This window comes from Lathyrus oleraceus, chromosome 7, assembly GCF_024323335.1.
Source record: "Lathyrus oleraceus cultivar Zhongwan6 chromosome 7, CAAS_Psat_ZW6_1.0, whole genome shotgun sequence".
NCBI classification, from domain to species: Eukaryota; Viridiplantae; Streptophyta; class Magnoliopsida; order Fabales; family Fabaceae; genus Lathyrus; species Lathyrus oleraceus.
The window spans coordinates 235,514,363-235,521,923 of record NC_066585.1 but is presented as its reverse complement, the minus strand read 5'-3'; the positions used below and the strand labels follow the sequence as shown (position 1 = coordinate 235,521,923).

Genomic DNA, 7,561 nt, shown 5'->3' with positions numbered 1-7,561 from the left:
GCTTGAGATACTTCCAACATGTTCAAATGGGGCCTATTCATCAGTCAAAACGTTAATCTTGAAGGAGCAAAAGTTTGTTCATGAGCTCTCATGCTCGCTAGGCGAGCAGAATGGGTCGCCTAGCGAGTCCCAAGAAAAGCCACCAGAATCACCTACACTCAGAGGAATTTCTTGAACTGCCATGCTCGCTAGGCGAAGCCCACGTGTTTAAAAAAAACGAATAATAAATAAATAAAATATAACAGAAATTTTTTGGACTTGGGCCTCTCTCATTTGAGCCCACAGGTCCACAAAAATCAGGTTATAAATTCAGAGTTTCAGTGAAACAAAAGGCATTATATTCCTATTACTCTGGCTGGGAAAAAGATAGTGAGAGAAGAGCTAACAGAGTTCAGAGCAACCTCCAGAGACTGAAGGGAACTCATCTGCAAAGAACCAATTCCCTCTCATATAAACCCTAAAAGTGCTTTGCAAACCCAACGGTGCCATTCGATTTCAATCGATCCTCCCCAATCAGGTATGCCCTATTTCCACTATTTTATACTTTCAACCTGAAATTTTCGATACCCTTTTAATGCATTTGTTTGACGAGAGGTTTAGGCCTCCTACACTTGGTTGCTTTTTGTGAGCTCTTTTTATGAATTTTAATGGCATGATTCATGTGGTTACATTTTGATTACCCTATCTTGTTTCTCTAACCTGTTTGTTGAGTTTTTTGTGAGGGCTCACATGACTCTTGCAGAGATGGCTTGCCTGGTGTTCCACTTTATTTGTGGGATACCACCTGGAGGTTTATTCCGATTACCTGTACTGACTCATTTTCTTTGATGGTGCTAGCTTGAGAGATCTCTGGGTTTCTTATTCCTTTATTTGTTGTTGCTTCGGATCTTTATCCGTGCGGTAGATCTCTTGATCCCTTTATTTTTTCCCGCATTTTACCGTTTTCTTAACTAGAAGACCTCGATAGGAGGCAATGTTTTCTTTTGTTTATTTACTTTTGTGCCCAAAGACCTCCCTGAAGAGGCAATTGGCAGATAAAAGGGATTAGTAGCCAATCCCCCGTTATTCAGTGTGTCGTTCTTTAAGATCACACTACGTGTCGATGCTTCAGAACAAAAACCCCAGATCTTTTGTCCGGTTGGTCAGTGGAGAGGGTTCCATCTTTCTGAACCCCCACGCATTGTCATGAGCTCACCCTGTCCGGGGTTAAGAGCTATGAGGTCTTATCCTCATTACCCTCTGATCTTCTCACCCTGATGTTCAATGTCAGTGGTTAAGAGCTCGTTTGATTACACTTCCATGGCTTGTTTGTCGGGGTTGATATGACCCCTCTTGACTAAAGCCTTACCCCTGCATGTTTGAGCCCCTTTGTTGGCGTGTTTACTTTATGCATGTTTGTTTTGTATGGTTTGATAGTCTCCCGTTTGCATGTGTATTAAGGTAGCGCGGTTCCTTCGTCTAGGACTGCCTTTTTGCATGAGAATCCCTAAAACACCCCAACTCATTGATTTTTCTTCTCCTAAGAACACGTTTACTCCTTCTACAATAGGCGAGTAAGTCTCCAAAGGTCGAGCATCCGGTAGATTGTGTAGTAACGTCATTCACCCAAAAACACAACCAACCCCATAGTTAGCCGAACTACGGCTTGCTCTGATTCTCATTCCAGATGAGATACGTAGGCATAAGACGTGACGTCTTACCGAGCACATATCCCCCTAACCCATAGCCATCCGAGCTACGAAGACTCTGATTCTCATATTCAGATGAGATACGTATGTAGTGGATGCGACATCCGTGCGAGTCATTTTCTTTAAACCCCTTTTTAGTAAATAGTACATTAGATAAACCCACACCCTTTAAACAAGAATAACAAAAGTGGATCCCGTAGAGTACTACGGATGCGTAGGGGTGCTAATACCTTCCCTTCGCATAATCGACTCCCGAACCCAAGATTTGGTTGCGAGACCTTGTCTTTTCCTTTCCTTTCTCCCAGGTTTACTTCAAGCGTTTCCTTTCCCTCCTTTGGGATAAATAACGCACGGTGGCGACTCTTCTGTCATTTTCTTTCTCGCCGGTTTTTTTTTTTCGCAGGTAGGTTGCGACAACCACTAACATTAAATTTCAAGCCATTTACTCTTAATGCACTTTAATTTTTAAGCTCTATTCATTTTCCATTATTCATACCATTCTATTGTTTATATTAATGCCTTTTCACTTTGTCCACTTGGACCATATTGTGTGATACATCTTATTTGTGTATATTTTGTTTGTTTGTGTGGTCTTTGACCATTAATGTACATAATAAGAAACAAAAACCCTAAAAAAATATTGTGTGAACTGTTGGTTTGATCTTGGGCAATTGGACTTAGAATCTAGGAAACATCCCTATGCAAAAGGACTTGGCCAATGCCAACTTTCATGTAACCAAGTGATTGCAATTTGAAAATTCATCTGATACATCATTGAATATACATTTGAGTTCATTTGCAACATGATCATTGTAAAGTTGTTATTTTGAACCTGTGACTTATGGAATTCATCTATTACATGGGCAAATTTGAAGAAGATCATGGAGTGGCTAAAGCTTGGATATGGCTATCTTTATTTGATGTCTTGCTCTTCAAGTTAATATTGTATATATTGTTTGTTGCGTGATTCAAATATCCAAGGGAATTTGGGGTTTCTATATGGCATTCTTGCCAATTGGATTACAGCCCATTGGTCAGATCTTTTCAACTCTTAAATTTTAAATTTATGCTTAGGATTAGTCTCTTCATCTCTTCTCCCATTTCTTTAATTTCAAAATCTCTCCCTCCTTTTTAAAACTTCTTTGTTTGAACTTTTTGTTTTCTAAACTTAGACCATTTTGTGAATTAGAAACTTTGGCCTTATGCCATTGCATTTTCAAACTTCTTTTTTCTTAATCAAACTTGTAAATAAACTTAACTATACTTGACTTAAAATTTTCAAAAGCCAAAAAGAACTAACTCATTCAAACCATTTTTTTAGGCCCTTGTGCCTTTCAAACTTAAGTTTTGATTAAAAGCAATGCATCCACTTTGAAATTTGTATCACGAACTACGAGGTTTTGATCCCTCATTTTTATGTTGGTACGTAGGCACAAGTCCGAAGGTTTTGTCAAACACAAAAATATAATTAATGAATTCTTTCTCATCCCTCAATTCTATTTGTTTGTAAACATCATTTTGTACAAAATACATATGCATACAAGAAATGGCTCCCTAGGAGTACCTAGGTCACTTTGGGTGCTAACACCTTTCCTCTGTGTAACCAACCCCCTTACCTGTAATCTCTGGCATTTTATTAGTTTTGATTTGAAAACTTCTTATTTTTTGGGTTTTGTTCGTACTTTTCCCTTTTCCCTTGGAAACAATAAAAGCACGGTGGCGACTCTTGTTATTTGATGTCTAGTTTATCCATAACTTGATGATCATGAATTTACCACTACATTTGCCACTCACCTTGTGTGTTTGAATATCGAGATTATATCATATACAGATTCAATTACTTCTTTCATAATTGATTCTATTTTCTTTTCTCTATGTTGTGATTTTATTTTTTGGTGGCTTTGTTTGGTGCCTCTCTATGTTGGTTTGAATTGGTTTGTTTATGTTTGGTTTTGTGTGATTTTGTTTAGTTAGGTTCAATTTGGTTTCGATTGGTTTGATTTTATTCAATTTGGTTCGGTTTACTTTGATTTTGTTCAGTTGATTTATTATTGGTTGATTATTCCTTTGAATGTTCTATCTCTTTGACTTATACTCCTTTCTCCATTGATTATAATATTTTATTATTTATTTATATTCTAATTTTGTGTATTGTTTCTCTCTATATTGATTCTTCTACTTGATTGATTCTTTTTATAGTTCCATTATTTTGATGCTTCTTTTATCACTTGGTTTGGTTTGATTCAACTCTCTCTCTCTCTCTCTCTCTCTCTCTCTCTCTCTCTCTCTCTCTCTCTCTCTCTCCTAACTTAAAATACCTCATCCGAAGATATAAATCGGGTGTATATTCTTGTTTGAGAGAATAAGTTATTCTAATAAAATTGAAGAGTTGCGTTATCTGTTGGGTTTTGATTGTTGTTTTACGGTTGATCGAGAAGGTAGGGGAGGTGGTGTGGTTGATTTATGGCAGAATTCTATGCACTTTGCTATTCAAATTTATTCGCATAATCACATTTATATTATAGTCCAAGACACTAGATTTGGAGATTGGAGACTTATTGGCTTCTACGGGCATCCCAAAGTTACTCGCAGTTAGATGGAGTTATGTCTAACATTGATTGGAGTATGCTTTTTCAGGAAGCAAAGGTGAAATGCTTAATGGTTTCTACTTCAGATCATTACCCAATTTTGCTATGTTGTGAAGTGAACTCGATGCAGGATAGGCCTCGTAAGGGCTTCAAATTCGAGAATGCTTGGTTAACTTAACCGGAGTTTAATAATTTTGTCATGGAACAATGGCATAAAGTCGAGAATAAAAATATTATTGATAAACTGGAAAATTATGGTGAGAATATGATGAAGTGGAGCAAAGAGAATTGTCAGAAGATCAGAAAGGAAATTGAGAGTCTTTGTAAGAAGATTGAAAGAGTTTGACATCATGTCAGGGAAGGAAATATTAATTATATTTTATCTCTCAAAAGACGTATGAATTGCCTCTTGATAAAAGAGGATGTGTTTTGGAAGCAAAGAGCTAAAGCTCACTAATACAAGGAAGGTGATCTCAATACCCATTTTTTTCATATTAATGCAACTGCTAGGAACAAAGTGAATACTATTTTATCCCTAACAAATGAAAATGGGTAATTTATTACTTCGACTGAAGGGATATGTAGAATTCCTCATGATTACTTTACTGATTTATTCCAAAAGAAGCCAAGTTCTCAAGATAGGGTACTTCATGATATTGGAACCTATATTTTAAATGAGGATAATATCATGTTTACGGCCCCTTTTGTCTTTGAAGAATTTAAAGAAGCTATCTTTTCTATGCAAACCGACAAGAGTCCTGGTCCCGATGGTTTCAACCCTGGTTTTTATCATCATTTTTGGGATACTTGTGGGACATAAACTTTCAATGCAAGTTGTGCTTGGTTGGAGAGTGGTGTTTTTCCTTCACGTCTTAATATGAAGAATATCGCTCTAATTTCAAAAGGAAAAGTTCAAACTTCCATTAAAGATTGGAGACTGGTTGCTCTGCGTAACGTCTTATATAAAGTGATTGCGAAAGTTCTAGAAAATCTCCTTAAGAGAATTCTCGACAAGTGTATTTCAGATAACCAATCGACTTTTTTTCCTGGGAGATTTATTATGGGTAATGTTATGGCAACTATTGAGGTGGTACATTATATGAAGTCTAAAACTAAGGGAAAGAAAGGGGATATGGCTCTTACACGGGATATTAACAAAGCTTATGACAGAATTGATTGGGATTATCTGAAGGATGTTCTCATTAATATGGGTTTCAGTCAGAAATGGATAGGGTGGATCATGATGTGTGTGGAAACAGTAGACTACTCACTTTCGATAAATGGGAATATGGTTGGGTGGGTGACCCCTTATCTCCAAATTTATTTATTCTTTATTCTGAAGGATTTTCAGCACTCATCAAGCAAGCCGGATCAAGGGGGGATATTCACGAAACAAAAATCTATAAGAATGTTCTTGTTATATCTCATTTACTTTTTATCGATGACTGTTTTCTATTCTTTAGAAAGGCTCTAAGTGAAGAAAATGTGATGAAAATTATTCTTTTGTAGTAGAAATGTGGATCCTAATTTAAAGAATATTGTGGCTGACACTTTAGGAGTTTAATAAGTTTTAGGGAATGGTAAGTACCTTGGTGTTCCATCTATGATTGGTAGAAGTAGGAAAGCTACTTTGAAATTTAGTAAAGATGGAATTTGGAAACAGATTAATTCTTGGAGTAGTAGGAGTCTTTCTCAAGCAAGGAGGGAAACTCTCATCAAATTTGTCCTTCAACCTATTCCGACTTACATCATGAGTATCTTCTTGTTACCATCCTCTTTAAGCGAAGAGATTGAGAAAATGATGAATTCTTTTTGGTGGGGGCATAATCGAGATCGATCTAAAGGAATTCATTGGCTATCTTAGGATCGTTTGTCTATGCCTAAAATTGATGGAGGTATGGGGTTCAAAAATCTGAGTGCTTTTAATTATGTTATGCTGTAAACAGGCCTGGAGTTTCATGAAAAGCCTCACAGCTTAGTCACTCGCCTTTATAAGGCTAATTATTTTCCCAAATATGATTTCCTTGATTCTGTTATCGGGCACAATCCCATCTATGTATGGCGGAGCATTTGGAGTTCGAAATTTGTGGTACGAGGAGGGTATAAATTGAGTATTGGATCAGGAGAGAGCATTTTAGTTTGGGGGAAAAAGATGCTACATGATAACACTTTGCTATGCAAGCCTTGTCCGAATAACCCGGTTATGGAGAACCTAAGAGTTTCGGACTTGATTAGTACTAGTGGTAAACATTGGAACTCTAACTTTATCTATGCTCTAGAAGGGGGTGGAGAAGCAACAAAAATTCTCAATACTCATTTATTTGAGGCAGTCCATGTGGATAAGCTAGTGTGGAAGTTGGAAAAGAATGGTAGATTTTCAGTGCGTAATGTTTATCGTTACTGTATTAGAGATGTCACTGATACCTCTTGATCGCGACTTAGTAAGTCTATGTGAATCGTGACTGCAAGGGCACAGTCCTATCGCGTAGTTTTAAAGATTATCGAACCCACAAGGACTAATAATTGAACGTATCATGGTCTAATGTTGCTATGTAAATCTAAGGCTGATGATTGTTCTATGATTGGAGGGATGAAGATAAATAACTATAATGTAAATAGAATAAAGATATGAGATATAGGGGATATCGGTATATAATACATCAAACTTCGGGGATTTGATAGATAGTTGGTGTAATCTTATTGGTTAAAATATTCTTCAGTAGAAATTATTTATAGAAAGGACTTAGTCTCACACTCTTGTTTTTATTGACTCTGACCATACTCCTAAACCAGAATGTTTGGCTCTCGCGGTCTCATTTTGAATTTAAAAGTAATTTTTGAAGATAAATAAAGTCTAATTAATCCTAAAGCGCTCTCGCTGTGTTTAGGATTAATGGCTAGTTTCAGCTATCTGGTTAAAATCTCAAACTCTCGTTCTTGTTGACCGTAACCTTAGTTTGTTTTGTACTCTCGTACGAAAAACAGTTTGATTAAAATAAGAAGCTAAAACTGGAAAAATAAGTTTTATAAAAACTAACACCAATTATTTATTGAATCCCGTCGTTTTGACGGTCTTTACATACTGATACCTAAGGGTTTAGTCGGACATGGATCCGGTAAAAGATAAGGTATTCGGGAAATTAAACATGCAATAAGGCATAAATAAATAAAACAGTAATCAAAATAAAACCTGGATTGCAATTTAAGAATTGGAACTGAATCTTGAATCTTCGATTAAAATAATTCTGGCAAGCTTTGGCAATGAATAATCCTTACAATTGAATC

General features: G+C 36.5%; 1 pseudogene; it reads left to right on the top strand.

Annotated features, from left to right (window-relative positions):
* Positions 1 to 5,153: 5,153 nt before the first annotated feature.
* Positions 5,154 to 6,707, top strand: LOC127103138 (uncharacterized; annotated as a pseudogene).
* The last annotated feature ends 854 nt before the right edge of the window (positions 6,708 to 7,561 follow it).